Consider the following 17,456-nt stretch of genomic DNA (forward strand, 5'->3'; position numbering starts at 1 on the left):
GTGTTAGCATCTTGAGCCAGGATACCCAGAGTGACCCTTTCCCTTAGTTAGGGTCACTTAGTCAAAGAAGACAAACATCTGGTCTGTGTGAGGTTAGGTTTTAAAAACAAGTTCCATGTATGTCTTGTTTACAAAACAAATTGTGCCCATCATTGTAGAAAATCTGGGAAATGCAGACAAATGTAGAGAAGAACACAAAATCACATCTAGCTACATCCTTGGCATTTCCATGTTGATCCTGCCAATCCTTTTGCTTTGCTTTTCTAGGTCATTTACATTGAGTGAGGCCTTTTTCTGGCCTGGGTAAGCATGATGCGGCTTTCAGAAGAAGCACCAGTCTGCTATCCAAAGAAGAACTAGGAAATCTTTCTAGATGCTTGGCTTCTGTCTCCCCAAGGCTTCTCTCCCCACTCCCGACACCAGCCTCTCCTGTCTTCCTCTCTCTCCCACCCCTGCCCTTTCTCTTTCCCACCTCCCCAAACTGGATTAGAAACCCAGGTCCTTTGAACTGTCCTCATTTTCATCCTATTCTCTTCAATCACTCTCTGTTAGGGTGGCCAGATCAACTCTAGGATGATCAGTTAAATTTGAATCTCAGACACATCATGGATGACTTTTTGTATAAGTTTATCCCATTGAACACTTGAGATATACTAAAACATATTCACTGTTTATCTGAAATTCAAGTTGAACTGGGTATCCTGTATTTTTATTTGCTAAAACTGCCTGGCTACCTCACATGGAAATCAAACAAGCCCACCCTGACTTACTTTTGCCCCAGTCTTTACAATGAGGTCAAGGAATAAAGAAATTGAGCAATGAAAGTCAAACTGCCCCTTGGAAGGCTTGGTTGGACTGGGATAGAAAGGGAGCACACTATTAATTTCTTCATATATATATATATATATATACACACACACATATATATATAATATGTATATTCCCACATATTTCTTTCATGAAAGTTGGTTGTATGTGTGTATGTGCACACACACACACACACACACACACACACACACATATATATGCATTATTATTTTTTCAGTAATCAGCATATTATATACCATTAAATATTTGGGGGAACAATCATTTTCTAAAAACCAGCTAAACTGTAATTAATATGGAAATAAACTTACTCTAATTATTAGACATTTTCACTATTTTCATTTATTTAAATTATACATATTGCTGCAGTAAACATTCCTGTAACTTTTTCTTTTGTTTTTGAGACAGAGTCTTGCTCTGTTGCCCAGGCTGTACTGCAGTGGTGCAATCTTGGCTCACTGCAACCTCCACCTCTAGGGTTCAAGTGATTCTCTTGCCTCAGCCTCCCAAGTAGCTGGGATTATAGGCACCGGCCACCAAGCACAGCTAATTTTTTTTGTATTTTTAGTAGAGACGGGTTTTCACTATGTTGGGCAGGCTGTTTTTGAACTCCTTACCTCAAGCGATTCGCCCACCTCGGCCTCCCATACTGCTAGGATCACAGGTGCTAGCCACCGCGACTGGCCATGTAACTATATTTTTATCTAAACATTTGATTTTTTTTTTGTAGATAACTTCATAGGAATAAAATTACTGAGAAAAAAGTGAATAAATATTTTAAGCCTTCTTGAACATACTACCTCTGGAGGGTTAATTGTGCTTCTTGCGTCAGTGAATATTTCTACTGATTACTGCAAGATGCCAGCGTGCAAGCTCAAAGGGAGGATCCCCTTCCTCATGAAGTAGAGTCCAGTAAACCTCCCAACATTGGTGAACAAAGGCTCCTCTCACCACCCCTCTCCAAAGTAACCAAGAACAAAATATCAACTCCTTATTGTTTTAACTTTCTGGTTTGTATCACTGTGACCTTACACAGTAGAAGGGTGAGGGATCTCACCTTGATGTAAAACATTTTGAAGTCTAAGATTACTCACATTTTTTTTCTTTTATAAATAATCTGTTCACCCTACTGCCATCTCCATAATTTTGTAAAATAATTTTTCAAATGCTAATGAATCAACGAAAGGATTTGATTTATTGGGCCTTCTATATAGGCCTTTTTTTTTTTTTTGCAATAGAGTCTCGCTCTGTCACCCAGGCTGGACTGCAGTGGTGCAATCTTGGCTCACTGCAACCTCTGCCTACTGGGTTCAAGTGATTCTCCTGCCTCAGCCTCCCAAGTAGCTGGGATTACAGGCATATGCCACCATGCCGGTCTAATTTTTGTATTTTTAGTAGAGATGCGGTTTCACCAAGTTGGCCAGGCTAGTTTTGAACTCCTGACCTCAGGCAATCCGCCCACCTCGGCCTCCCAAAATGCTGGGATTACAGGCGAAAGTCACTGCAACTGGCCTTTATATGCTTTTTACTTTAAGTTGTATATTTATACATTCTGCCCGTTTTTTTTGAGATATTCACGTGTGGGTTTAATTTGTTGGATATTTTTGTGTTTAAAGGCTATTAATTTTCTTCCTGATATTTGTAGCAAACCTTTTTTGTTTTTTTTTTTGCATTGCATTTTAAATTTTGTTGATGATGGCATTCAATAGAGAAAGTTTTAAACTTTTATCTGGCCAGGTGTACTGACCAATTTTGTGAAGGGTTTTTTCTTAGTCCGTTTGGGCTGCTACAACAAAACGTCATAAACTTATAAACAAAATTAATTCATTTCTTACAATTTTGGAGGCTGAGAAGTCCAAGATCAAGACTCAGACAGATTTGGTGTCTTGAAGAGCTCTCTTCCTGGTTCACAGACGGCCACCTCACTGTAAGCTTCATGGTGGAAAGGTGAGAGATCTCTCTAGGATCTCTTTTAAAAGGACACGAATCTCATTCGTGACGGTGGAGTCTTCAGGGCCCAGTCACTTTCTAAGGGCCCAACTTCCTAATACCATCACTTCGAGAGTGAGGATATCATGTGAATTTTGCAAGGGCATAAACATTCAGATCATAGCAGGCTATACTACGTATTTTACATTTAGGGAGTCTTTTTACTGGCCCAGAATTTATTTCAGTATTCATCCATGTTTTCCAGAAGTCCTTCTATTTATTTATTTTAACTTTAATTTAAATATCACCTACCTTAGGTAGAAGTTTTCCTTTGTGTAACATAATATAAAACCAACATTTCTTGGGGCATAATAGTAAAGATGTTAACATTTTTCAGTTCTTTTTGGATGTTGTATTTGTGCTTCTTCTGAATGTGATGTGTGCTAAGATGGCTCATGTAACCCAGTTTTGACCAGGCTGTTGATCTTGTGTCTGGTTAATTTATTGAACTGGCTTAAAGCTATACATATTTTCTTTTAGTTAACTATGTAAGATAGTCTAGATATATTGTCTACTGATTCATAATATCACTGGTAATGGATGATTAATGAGTACTCTTCTTCTTCTTTGTATAACTTGAATTTATTTTTTCCTGTCTTATAAAATATCTGGAATGTACAAAACAATGCCAAGGATGAATGGCTTGGGCTGGAGCCCTTGTCCTTGTCCTAACTTGAATGGGAATGTATCTGGAATACAAGTATTGCATATTATACAGACTTTTGTTTAAATGCTTCAAAATATATATATTTTAAGAAATGGAGGTCGAATTTATAAAATTTATTTTGGCTTCTACAAAGATGGAATCATTTATATACTTTATTTAAACTTTGACATCTTAATGTGATGCGATGAATTAATCAATTGCTAATATTAAGCCTTCCTTATATACTTAATAAAATACCTGGGATTCTCTTAATGTGTATGTGAATTCAGTTAGCTAGTATTTGATTTAGGATAATGCCTGTGTTCTCATGAGTAATTTAGATACCTGGTTTTCTTTTTTGTCCCATCCATTGCTAGCTTTTGATATGGGTGTAAAGTGTCTTTATAATATGAATGAAAGATTTTTACATTATTATGTGTGCTCTGGATTAAATCATAAGTAATAATAATTATCTATTATTTGAGGTTATAAAGAACTAGCAAAATTACTCGGCCTAGGAGTCTTTTGGGGATATAATTATGTTAAAGATTTTTTCCATATTTTCCCCATGGCTATAGGTTTACAAAAGTTTTCTAATTCTTCTTGGACTAATTTTTGTTATTTCAACTTTCCGGAATTTTCCAATTCTGGAAGCAAAGAACAGAATCTACACAGCAAAAAATTAAACAGTAAATAGAAAATTCATCTACCTCATTGTATTTTCTTTATATATGTCTTTATGTAGGACTGCACATCTGTATTTTTCTAATTTATAAACTTATATTGTATCTAATTTCCCACACCCAATTTGCATATTTATTTGTAACATTATTAATTTGGATTTAATAGTGGTTTATTTGTTGTGTTGTCTATTTCTAAATACCAGCTCTTACATTTATTTATTAACACTATTTTCTCAGTCTATAATTAATTTATATATGATTTAACTGCATTTATTTTTTAGTTTCCCTTGTCATTAGATTTATTTTGCTCTTCTTGAGATGGTTTGTTTGTAAGCTATATATTTTGTTTTAATATGATATTTTAATTTTTCAATTGTAGTTTTTCTTACTGTACTTACTGAACCGATTTGGACTTAATTCTTATGTTTAGTATTTAGTAGTTGTGATCTACACTTATTACTATTTGTCCTGAACCATGCTTTCTCTCTTCTTGAATTGTTTATTTTGATTAATTACTCAGTCATTTCAAGTATATCTGTAGATCCCATTTTTTAACATGAGTATAGTGTGGTAGTACACTTTTTCTATTTTTGCATAGCTGAGTGCCTTTCTTTTTCCTTTACAAATCATCCCTTGGGTGTAAAATTATTGAGTAATTTTCTTCTCAAAACTCATTAGACTGTATTTCACTTTACTCTTGATATGAAAAATTTTAAAGTCTGAGATTACCCACATTTTTTTTCTTTTGTAAATAATCTGTTCATCCTACTGCCATTCTCACAATTTTTAAAAATAGTTTTCCCCAGAGATTCAAAATTCTTTTCAGACAGGAGTTTCTTTAGAAAATGGTTGTTTGGAATAATTTGAGCCCTTCTGAGGAACAAACTCAGATATTTTCAGCTCTGAATTCTTCTTGATGTATTTGATTAGCCACTTACTCTGTTGGCCCTGGTCATGTCCTCTGAAATGTCAGCTCTCTTCACACACTGCCTCTTTACTGTGTCTTCCATATCTTCATCTTCTCTCACATAAGTTGTATCTCTGTGTCTTCTTTCTCTAAATCAAGCATCAGGAAACATTTTCTGTGAAAGGTTAAATAAAAAATATTTTCAACTTTCTAGGGCATAAGTCTCTGGTGCAATTACTCAGCTCAGCCTTTGAAGTACAAAAAACAATGCATAAACAAATGAGTATAGCTGTGTTCCAATAAAACTTTATTTACAGAAACCAGTGGTGGGCCAGATTAAGCTTATAGACTGTAGTTTTCTGACTTTTGCTCTAAATACCTGGAAGCCTTCTTGTTTGCTTTCTATTTACTGATTTAATTTTCTGCTGTATAGATTCTGTTCTTTGGTTCTCTAGACCAGTACCATGTGAAGATTGAGTGTGCAGGCTTAGGCTGCTTGAGCTTAAATCTCACCTGTTCCATTTAGCAGTTTTTTTGAGTTGGCCAAGATATTTAACTGCTCTGTGTGTCCCAGTTTCCTTATCAAAAAGCCAATGTGGAGACTTGTTTGAAGATTTGACTGAACTAATAGACGTAAAGTGCATAGAAAAATGTCTGAGATAGTGTTAGCTCCCGGTAAGTATGAGCTATTATTGATTCTTTCATAATTTCTTTCAGATCCCTTCCTAGATTTCAGGCTTCATTTGAACCTGCTACATTAAAAATAGTGTATTTCTTATTATGCCTCATTTTTTAATGTATTTTATTATATTTTAGAAAGAACACAAAGCAAATACCTCATAAAATGTTTTCAGTTTTTGACAACAAATCCCTTTCTTAGGTATGCTCTTCATGTATGTGTTTATAATGCTGATTCCCATTTTTATACTTTCTTTGAGCATGGTTTGCTTTTATTTATGTTTAGTATTATTTAAATAAGGATTGAGTTTCTCCTCACTATTATTTTTACTATTTTCAAAATAATCTTCTTGGATTTTAATCCAGAGGCCACATTGAAATGCAAAGTGTGTTGACAAATTTCAGGTATAATGCAGGTAAGTGATCCTCTCAGACTCTGGCCTCGATTCAGTCTTCCTGGATAAAATTTTGCCCTGGGATTATTTGAGAAATCTATGACTCTTATTTGAATTACACACTGTCAAATTCATTGCTCCCAGTGCTTGTCTTGGAGTTTTCTTGAGTTTGTGCTTTCCTTATGTCTTAGTATGCAGAGTCCTCTTAGCTTTGATTCTTACTCCTCTTCATTAATTGGCAATGAGGAGTTTTAGCCTTCTAAATGGCTGCAGAAGAGGAAGGTATCAACGAGCAGATGTGAAACTGGGGGTAGTTCTGCAGGTTACAAAAGTACCCAAGGCCCAGTGCAGTGGCTCATGCCTGTAATCCCAGCACTTTAGGAGACTGAGGGGGGCGGATCCCTTGAGCACAGGAGTTTGAGACCATCTCGGGCAATTTAGCAAAACCCTACCTCTACAAAAAATACAAAAATTATCTGGGCATAGTGGCACCGGCCTGTAGTCCCAGTTATTCGGGAGGCTGAGGTGGGAAGGTGGGAGGATCACTTGAGCCTGGGAGGTGGAGGTTGCAGTGAGCCAAGATGGTGCCACTCAACTCAAGCCTGGGTGACAGAATGAGAACCTGTCTCCAAAATAAATAAATAAATAAATAAAGGTACTCAAAAGCGTAGACATTATCACCAGGACTTATAATCAGGGGTTCAGCCACCAAGGTACTAAAGGGATCTGCAGATTGTATAGCTGGAAATTTTCTCCTATCTTCTTCTGCTAGTCAAGTTGCTTTTCTTCAGAATTCACTCATGAGTCACTGACAATCTTTTCTTGGTCACCTCTAAAATAGAGAGCAGGCACTTTATCTTTGAGATGGCTTTGTTTCCAGTGGCCATAAGTGCTTTGGTATTTTGGTATTTATGTATGTTTCAACAGCACAGAGGGGCAAGCTAACTCAGGCAGAACTCCATGGCCTCCAGCAAATTCCCGGTATGTGATTCTTGGTAAGACAAAAATTGAATGGAGAGAACATGTGCTTTGGAATCAAGCACACTTAACAGGTTATGAGGCTGATTCTGTCAGTTCACTGCATGACTTTGAGCAAATCATCCACCTCTTTAAACTTGATTCATCTTCAGTATAAAAGTTGGGATCACAGTGTCTACACTGGAGCTGTTATAAATATTTAATACAATATAATAGTAAAGGTCCAAGCAGAGATGCTCATTAAATATTATCAGTATTGTTCCTTTTGCCATATACTGATATCTACAGAGAAAGGAAAGTTTTGTTTCTTTTTTTTTTTAAGTCTATAGAAATTTGTGGTGTAGATAAAGATTATTTATGATATGAAAGACTCATTTGTCCATCTGTAAGCACCAATATGAACAAAAATACATTAGATTAGACCCTATAGAGTTACTGGTATTTGATATTTTGACCACTAGCAATGGTAATGCCATATAGTTCAAATAAATGTAAGCAATTCATATTTATCTGTGTGTTTCTAGAATTGTTTTATTGAATTAATAAAATGGCATAATTCACTTAAAAAATCCAGAACATGCAGTTATGCTAAACCTTAGGTTGCCATATAAGTAGCATGTGTGAGAATTTCTTTCAATGCAATGAGACCTAGAATGAATGTGTAATTCCTCTGAAATGAAGCTTCAGGAATATTTTTGGGAGTCTGTGGCTGAATGGACAAAACACAGCCTGTGTTTGAATTCAGACTCCGCTACGTATGTGAATGAATGGCACTGGGCACGTTCCTTACCCTCACTGAGCCTCCGAGTCCTCATTCATTCAATAAATGCTGCCACTTAGGCCTGCTTTAAGGATTAATTGAGAGAAAATATTTCAAGGTCTAGTTCAATGCCTGATCTGTAGCAGGGGCTTAGTAAAGGGCTATGATGCTACAGCACATTTTCTTGGTCCTTGTAATGGCAGAGACTTTGTAGAGAAAGAGGAGCAGGTATTTTGGTGTCTTTAGAAATCACCCAAAAGGTGAGAAAAAAAATTGGTTCCTGGCACAAGAGAATTGAAAGAGTTCTTTCTAGGCCTTCCAGTGATAGATGAGGCCACGGCATTGTGAAAACTGTCCACTCTAAAGTGTAGGGTTGAGGTGTGAGGTAGGCAACTTGTAAGGTGATTTCCAAGATCTCTGCCTCCTGGTATTCACATCCTTGTGTGAGCACCTCTCTTGAAAGTGGGCTGGACCTAGTGACCCACTTCTAGTGAACAGGATATGTGAAAAGGGAAGGGATATCATTTCTGAGATTAGTTTATAAAAGATATGACTTCTGTCCTGAGTGCAACCTGTCTCCTATTGTTTCCTTGCTTGCTTACAAGGATGAATCCAGCTGTCCTGTTGGGACCTGCCCTATGGAGAAGGCCACAGGACAAGCAAATGGGGATGATTCCCAGCCGGTGAAGAACTGAGACCTTTAGTCCAGCAGTCCTTGTGGAGCTGATTCCTGCCAGCAACCACGTGAATGTGCTCAGAAGCAGATTCTGTTCCCAGTTAAGCCTTAGATGCCTGCAGCTCTTGATAACACCTTGGCTACCTTCTGCGGGAGACCCTGAAACAGAAGACTCAGTTAAGCTGTGCCCAAATATTCCTGACCTATGAAGCTGTGGGGCAATACATACTCGTTGCTTTCATTCAGCCACTATGCTTAGGGAGAATTTATGTGGCAACAAATGACACGAGGTATGTGTGGAAACAGAAGCAATCCTTTTGTGTTGCTGTGGAGGTACAGGGTACCTGCTGTAGAGGCAGTCAGGATACAGCGTGGCTCTGAGACCTTCTTTCCTGGCAAACAGCTGGTGGAAGTCAAGAAAAGGGATCTCGCTGGGGTGGATGTTCCTGTGGCCTGGACATCAAGATCTGTCATATAACATAAATAAAAGAAGATCAATGCTGACGGTTGTAGGGAGCTTTGCAGCACCGTTTCCACCATGATGGAACCTCAAACTTCTCTTCTATGGGATACGTGGTTAGAAAACCACAGCTATGGAGGAGGAAGAGGGCAATAGAACCATTTCTTGGAAGTGATGCCTCTCAAAGCCTCATTCTCTCAAGTCAAGCTAAGTCCCTGTTCCTTCTGGTTTGTCTCCACCTTTCTCCTCTGCAGAGCAGGCTGCACAGGCATGGCCCCCCCACATGCAGACATGCCTCATTCCTCAGGTCTGCCCTGTTACCAATTTGTTGTGCATCTTGTGCTAAACTTACTTCTCAACTGGAAAGCCACCTCAAGGGCAGGGTGGCATGGTGGAGAGGGCAGGGGCTCTGCATCTGACCTGTCTGACATCTGATCTTGGCCCTACTGGTTACTTGCTGGGCAGTCTTGGCGAATTTGTTTAATCTTTTTGAACTCTGGACTCATCAGCAAGAAAAAGAGAATGATAATATGTATTTTACAAGGCAGTTCTGAAAATTAAGCCAGACAAAGTGCTTGGCACGAGAGCCTGGGACATTCTGACAGCAGTGTGTTTGTGGCTCGTGTCTGTGTTATTTTTCTGATTGTCTTCACGCAGGGTCACAGCAGGATTCACATGGGGTCACTTAGGCTCTGCCCTGGCCGGCAAACACTGCACTCATAGGTCCCCTCCTCAGAGCTCTCCAGCCCCAGGACTGACTGCGGGTGACATCAGGCAGGAAGACTGTGCTGGGATGTGACCCACTGGGAGGCCTCCATGTGGGACAGAGCCAGAGGCAGCACCTGGGCCGTGACACCAGTGCCTGGGGACGTGGTTTGCCTGGGAGCTAGGTGGAGCTGATCCTTCTCCTGGTGGGTGCTCTGTGCCTGAGGCATAGCTGGGCTGCAGGGGGTGGAGGACTCCTCATTCTGTCACTGCCAGTCACAGGGCCTGGAGAGCTGTGTCTGTATCTGGAACCTCTGAATCACAGCCTCCTTGGGTTCTTCCGAAGGCACACTGCACCTTCTAGAAGGAAAGAGAGAAAAACCTCCACTGGCGAGAGGAAATGGCTGCAGTGTTTACTTTATCTGAAAACGGCACATGGTTTTATTAAGACATAAATGCCAGTGATGGATTCTGCTCTTGGCGTGTGGCTGTGCTCCCCAGCCCTGAGGTGAGATGGTCAGGAGATGTGAGCCCCTACAGAGAAAATATTTACCATGCTGAGCTATCATGAGACAGAGTAAGTGGGCAGAGGGCAGCTGGTCCCTTTGACCACCTCATTCTAGGGAAAATAAACAGGGACCCTAGAGCAGTCACTAACAGAGGCGAGCAAGCATCCTCTCTCTGCAGTAGAATCTCTAAAAATTCGGATAACGTTAATTGTGCCACCGTGGTGGCAGTGCAAGAAATTCCTGTTCATCCTGCTGCAATGATGATTAAGGTAGCAAACACCCAGTCGGGGAAGTCAGGCTCCGGCCCTGGAGAATAGTTGAGGATCGCCTGTAGCATATTGTTCCACTCTGCTGGCATCCTAACTAGACAGCTTTAGTTTTAGCATAAAATCCATATTCCAGACCTTTATGGAGCAGAGAGGCAAACTCCAGTGCTGCCGTTGCAAACATCAAACAGCATTAGAATGAATTAAGGAGATTAAAGACTCTAGATGCTGTCGAGGCTCTTCTCCATCCCCTCTGTTTTCTCCAAGGAGCTGTTTTAAAGGCGTGGGGGGCAAATTGGAAGAAGGGAGTGGGAAAAACGCAAACCAATCACGCTAACCTCGCTCTGGAATCGAAGTCTGACTCTGTACCACGCATGGATTTAATTGGGAGAGAGGTCTTTTAGAGACACTCTGGGTGGGTGCATAGATCAGTCTGGAGTTTCACAGTACGGCTTCTTCCAAGGTCAGAGCATGTGTCCAGGGTCATCCCCGCTTCCTGGTGGACGGGAAGACGTCTTCGGTCCGGTGGTGTGACAAAAAACCCAAAGAGGGCGTCAGATGTGTGCACTCTGGTGTTTGGAATTTAAGTAAAATCTGTAATTTTCCTCCTGCATTTCCTCAGAGAAATTAGCTATTCTATTCACTGCATAAATTTTCAGGTTTTGCTAGCACGACACTCAGGGTGTTGAATTTTTTATGACAAAAATGCTGTAATAATTGTTGAACAGATGTAAGTGTTGGAGACTCGGCTCTGGCAGACCTCACGAAACCTCGATTAGCAGTTTAACCCTGTCCTGCCTCCTGTCCGCACGCCGGGGAAGAGGAGCTGCAGTTTTGAATGGCTTCACTGGGATGTGCACAAAGGCAGAGAAAGAGTTTTCTGGAGAGCAGGGGAAGTCCTTTAACGAGCTCTTATGCCCAGCCAGAAAAGGAAGAACTCGGTGCAGTCTAACCCTGAAATTACCACATTACCAAGTTGTCTAGCTGGGTGATTAATAAACTAATTGACACGGGGGACACTTGTCACTGGCGAAGCAGCTCCCGAGCCAAAGCGAGGAGCAACTACACAGCGTCTCCCGGGGAGCCGGGAAGTGACAGTCTACACCCGCTTCCGGGCTCCCCGTGACATAGGCCAGCCGGGCCTCCATTGACACCTCAAAGCAAAGTCACAGAAGGATCCGCCCCTTTCCTGGCTGCCTACACAGAAAGCAGCCACGGGGGACTTGCCGAGGACTTTGTCCACCAAGTGATGAAAGCATGCAAATGCCTCCGAATCAAAGGTAAATCAAAAGAAAATGGCAGCCCGCAAGAGGAGGCGGTGGTGACAGCCCGTCAGCCGTAGAGCCACCCGACAGGCCTGGTGGCAGCGTGGAGGCTGCCAAGAGAACCGCCTGAGGAGGCTGCCGCCAAGACAGATGTCACGGCGAGGAGGGCGCGCTTCCGTCGCTTTCGGCGGGGCCTGATGGAGCAGGAAGTGGTACTACATGTGCCACTTAAGAGAATAATAATACTAATAAAACTGGGAGTTGTGAAGGGGCAGAGGTGGGGGAGAAAGGCTGGTGAGAGGGAGAGAGACAAGAGGGAAAAGGCATGTCACAATGTTTGGTAAAGGAGGAACTGAATTGATGGCCATCCTGAAGTTTGTGTGTGTGCGCACAATGTGCGTCCTTTAGCAGGCTGGCTTTCCCTAGGCGCTTACAGCATCTTGAGAGGCATTGTGCTGGTGGAGACGTGGGGTTCTGGTGACAGCTGTGCCTTTGCAAGAGAGGAGAGGTGACCACAAGGCCACAGAGGTCCTCTAGTTTTTATAGCCCTCTTTTCTGCCTTTGCTGGAAATTGACTTTTGGTTTCCTGCCGAGATTGGGTTGCCCACTATACGAAAAAGCAGACTCCTGCTTGGGGCATTGCAGAGTTGCAGAGATGGAGGGAGACAGAAGCAGGTGAGGAGAGCCTCAATGTCTGATTTTCGCTGTGTCTGCCTCTGTGTTGTTTGTGGATGGGTCGTGAGCCTCAGCCCAGCAGCCCACGATATTTGGACCTTAAGTACTGAAAATAATCTACTCTCCTTTTCATGGGTATTTTAAATTAAAATTAATATATAACAGGCCAGGTTTAGTGGTTCACTCCTGTAGTTTTCAGCACTTTGGGAGGCTGAGATGGGAGGATCGCCTGAGCCCAGGAGTTTGAGACCCACATGAGCAACGTGACAAGACCCCATCTTTACAAAAATAAGAAATAAAAAAAATTAGCTAGGCATGTTGGCATGTGCACGTGGCCCCAGCTACTTTGGAGGTTGAGGTGGGGAAGATCACTCGAACCTAGGAGGTTGAGGCTGCAGTGAGCAGTGATCGCACCACTGCGCTCTAGCCTGAATGACAGGGTGAGACCTGACTCAAAAGAAAAACGTGAGTGTGTATGTGTATAATAATAATTATGTATATATATATATAGCCATTACAGCAAGAATGTCCAACATAATAGCTCTTATGTGTTTTTTGTATGTCAAGTTTTTCTAAAAATTGCTGACTTTGGGGTGAGACTTCTGTTTTGCCTGTGCTCTGAGCAGATGTTTGGGCTGCATGCTGGGAAATCCAATCCCAGAAATTGTGTAAAAAATAAACTATGTTTTTTAAATTCTGAGATTATTAACTTTTGTCTAGGAAGTGATTGCAGATAGGTTCTTAGCCATAAATGTATAAAATTGTCATAAACCACAGCATACTGATTTGACCATAAGAAATTCACTTTTCTAAATGTCCCCCCTCCTCTAAAAAGCATTTGGGAGTAATGCAGTCAATATAACAAAGAGTCTAAAGATATAATGTCCAAGTGCCTTGGAGGTGAAAGACCTTACACTTTATCTTATTCTCACCATTCCCACCCCAGCTGCATTTTATAAGCAGGAGAGTTGCTGGCTTTATAGTGTAGGAACAGTTTTAGTGCCTCTACCATTATCCCATTTTTGCAAATACTTCCAGAGGAAGTCACTTTGAGATTGCTGAAAATTCTCATAGGTGTAACTATGTGATAAGTCCTTCAGGGCAGAGAGAAGGTGGGTAGAATTAGCCCATCCTGGTGAAGTGCGAACAGGATGCTCATGGGTGAGAATCTGTCCTGGGTCCAAATAAAGCTTTCACAGGTGGATGTGTGACCCTTAGCATCTCCGAGGCTGAATGATAACCCTCCCTACAGCAGCATGGCCAGTGTTAAAATGTACAGAAAGTTCACATTGCAGCAGGTGATGTCAGAAAGGCTTCATCAATATGTGCTGTACTGAGCATCATAAAGCAATCAGGTGCTAGTAATTGAAACCCTGGGATGGGCTCTATTTATAATTTATTGTACACTTAGTTTAAGTGTAATTATATATGTATGTATATATATATATACACACACACACATATACATATATATATGATTTTTTTTTTTTTTTTTTTACAGAGTTTTGCTCTTGTCACCCAGGCTGGAATTCAGTGGCGTGATCTCTCCTCACTGTAACCTCTGCTTCACAGGTTCAAGCAATCCTCCTGCCTCAGTCTTCCAAGTAGCTGGGATTACAGGGACCTGCCACCATGCCCAGCTAATTTTTGTATTTTTAGTAGAGATGGGTTTTCACCATGTTGGCCAGGCTAGTATTGAACTCCTGACCTCAGGTGATCCACCCATTTTGGCCTTTCAAAGTGCTGGGATTATAGGCATGAGCCACTGAGCCTGGGTGATATATTTCAAAGTCTAAGTAAAATGCAGTGGGAGTCTAACATTCACTTTTAATACCATTTCACTAAAAGTTACCATCTAAGGGGATCATCTCTGTGGTGGTTCAACCCAGATGTTCCAGACATTTCTTCCTTTTTCATCCATGATCTGCTGGTTCTCTTCACAGTAGCACTTTTGTTTTATTTTTAATATACTGTACATTAGTCTGTCATTGGATAAGCATTTTTTTTTCTTGCAGCAAGTTCCTTATTCCTAAGAGCAAAATGTCCTCAATCTTTAAGTCAGAATTTAAGCACTTTCCTCCTCAAATATCTGTAAAAAAGATTGCCTTCTTCCAATTCTCTCTGTTCAAATTCATGACGTTCACTTTTAGGTTACCGTTACTCTATTTAATGTAGCTGAAACATTTCAATCTGATTCCTTATTAATATTTCCCTTTTTCAGATGAGGAAAACAAAAGCTCAAAAACTATCTGAGAGTCAGAAAGTAAGAAGGAGCTTAGAAAGGCTTAACACTTTCCATGCTTCTGCCTGGCTTCAGAGCCCATGCACTCTGCCTTACCATGGCAGGTGAAAGATGGCTCCAAATTCTTAGGTACATCTCCTGCCAAAAGACCCCTCCTATGGGTTCTGTGACTACTTCAATGAAAAGAATAAGGCAGAAGAGATGATGAGAACTTAAAATCTGGCAGTGTCCATTTCCTGTCTTTTGAAACTTTCTGTTAAAGGCCTGAGCCACGTATGAAGTTGAATCTTCACACCATGCTAGAGAAGCCACATATTATTGTTCTGGTCAACAATCCCAGCTGACCCAACCAGACAGTGTATCTTCACCAGCAGAACACCATTCAGCAACCCTTGTCGGCATCATGTGGGGCAGAAGAACCACCCAGCTGAGCCTTATCCAAATTCCTGACCACAAAATCATAAGGTATGATTGCTGTTTTAAGCCAAAAGTTTTGAGATAGTTTGTTAACCAGAAATATCTATTGATCAATTATCATGAATAATTGATTATAGTTACAAAATGCCAGGACCCTGTTGGAATTGTCTGCTCCATGTTTACTTTGTCTGAGTAGCTTCTGAACATCTCTGCAAAATCACAACCACAGCTCTTTACATTGTATTGATCTATACCTAGACTCTCTATCCATATCCTTTGTTTTGCTGCCAACAATTCTTGAGTGGACTGGAAAGAATTCAATGTCTCTGGCTCTTTGGTTGCAAGAGTAACTTTCAGGCTTCTGGTTTTAACAACGTGGCAGAGTGAACCAGTAAGCATCACCTCCCTCATACAAATACACAAAAATACTGGAGAAGTATAAATTTTAAAATGAACACATGAACTCAAAGAAAGGGAATGCTTAGGTACTTGAAATGAAAGTTCAGTTTGCTGATACCATACTGTCCTTCAGAGCTGTTGATTATAGGCCTTTGGGTCTGAAATTTCTTGCCTACAGAAAGACAGGAGATGCGGCTTTGAATCTGTATATGGTGGGAACCAGAACTGAATCCCCAGCATAAGACATGCACATTTAAAAGACCTAATAGACTAAGAGAAACAGTGAGAAAGCTTGTCTTGTAGCTTGGTTTCTGGGTAGGAAAAAAATGCCTTTCATGAGAAATCAAAGTTACAAGCTCACACAATGCAAGCGGGGAGGGTCCAAGTTTACATTGCCCTTGTGATGTAAGAATTGAAGTCAAAAACACTAGACACAGGTCTAGCGTCCCTGTAGAAAGAAATGAAAAATTTTATTTTTAGGAACACATTCACAAACTTGGGCCACATGGAATTCTCATAGGTTTAAAGACAGAGCAAAACTAAACCAAAGCTCTTTGGAAGACAAACTCAATACAAAATCATGAAATTGCACTAGGAAAGAAGATACTGAATAGGGAGTTAGACACAGCAGGCTGAAGAATGGGCACCTTAAGAAATAGAACTAATAGAATACTTTGAAAGCGACAGCAACATAAGTATATTTATATATGTAGAAGGATTTAAGCAGAAGAGTTAGAAAAAATAAGACAAAAAGAATTAAAAAGTAGAAGATGAATTTTCAGGTTGATTCAAGGTAAAAAATAGATCCCTGTATTAAAAAGTCCCTGGATAGCATTAGTACTTCTGAATACAATGACTGAAACCTTGTGATTACTCCAGGCTAGAATTTTATTCTACAATCCTGTAAGGTACAGATCATTGGGTAAAGGGAGAAAATTTTCTCTCCAAAGAGAGAATGACTTCTTTCATATCGCTGAATGCAGCAACATGTTTGGCCAAGTTCATGTCCAAGGGAGGAGAACCTTCAGCTTGCACCAAGTCCTGGTCGTTGGAGAAGCCATGAGACCAGACCTTGTGTAAAGCAGCTGATTCTGCCATGGGGGAAATGCCTTTTTGTTTACTGAGCTTCTCCTATGCATGCCTTGCTCCACTTCCCTCTAGAAGCCTGAGATATTGGGAATAAGAGTCTCAGCCTCCAAGAGACGGAGAACATATCAAGAGAGTCTGGATTTCTGGGGTGATTAAGTTCACTTGATTCATTAGCCTAAGTGCTCAAGTAAATTTCAAATCACAGTGTTATGTGTGATTGTCCACGTCCTTCCTCCAAACACTCCCCACCTCCCACCCAAGGGCCCATGTAACTTGCTATTGAGAACCTTTGATTTCTTAGGTATTTGGGTGAAAGGATTTTGTTGTCTGTCCTGAAGAAAATAGTGGCAATTTGTACTCAGCTGTTGAATAAAGGAAATCACGACATATCTTCACAGTGGATTTCCTATTTGGTGGTTCCAGCCTATTTTCAATATCCACAACTTGCTGCACCCTAGGAAAATTGACTTCCTCCACTGCCACCCCATTCCCCCACCCCAGAGCTAGAATCTAGGTGAAACAGTGAGGCAGGGAAGCCTTCAGGAGGGAATGGTGCAGGGTGGGGGCCTGTCTCAGGCCACCATTCTCAATGTTGGCTGCACACCAGCTTTCAACATCCCAAAGCCCAGGCCTCACTCAGACCAATGAAATGAGAATCCCTGAGGGAAGAAATGGGCTTGGGATGCAATATAAAATACAGAGTTTAGGTCATACTTACACTAAAAGATTATTTGTTGTTTATCTGAAAATCAAATGTGACTGGGTCAACCTATATTTTTATTTGCTAAATCTGGCAACCCCAACCCATGCAGTACTGCAGTTCAAAGCTCCTCCAGAGATAACAACATGCAGTCAGTGATTTTCAAACTTCAGTGTGTTTAAGAATCACCCC

The 17,456-nt window shown here is 40.8% G+C and overlaps 1 long non-coding RNA gene across 1 annotated transcript in view; it reads left to right on the top strand.

Annotated features, from left to right (window-relative positions):
* The first annotated feature begins 10,920 nt into the window (after positions 1-10,920).
* LOC134760099 (uncharacterized) overlaps positions 10,921-17,456 on the top strand; it is a 123,320-nt gene continuing 116,784 nt past the window's right edge. Inside the window, exon 1 of the long non-coding RNA XR_010137025.1 lies at positions 10,921-11,757. This is a non-coding gene — a long non-coding RNA (uncharacterized LOC134760099). The remainder of the gene's footprint in view (positions 11,758-17,456) is intronic.

This window comes from Pongo abelii, chromosome 15 (genome assembly GCF_028885655.2).
Source record: "Pongo abelii isolate AG06213 chromosome 15, NHGRI_mPonAbe1-v2.0_pri, whole genome shotgun sequence".
Classification (NCBI taxonomy): domain Eukaryota; kingdom Metazoa; phylum Chordata; class Mammalia; order Primates; family Hominidae; genus Pongo; species Pongo abelii.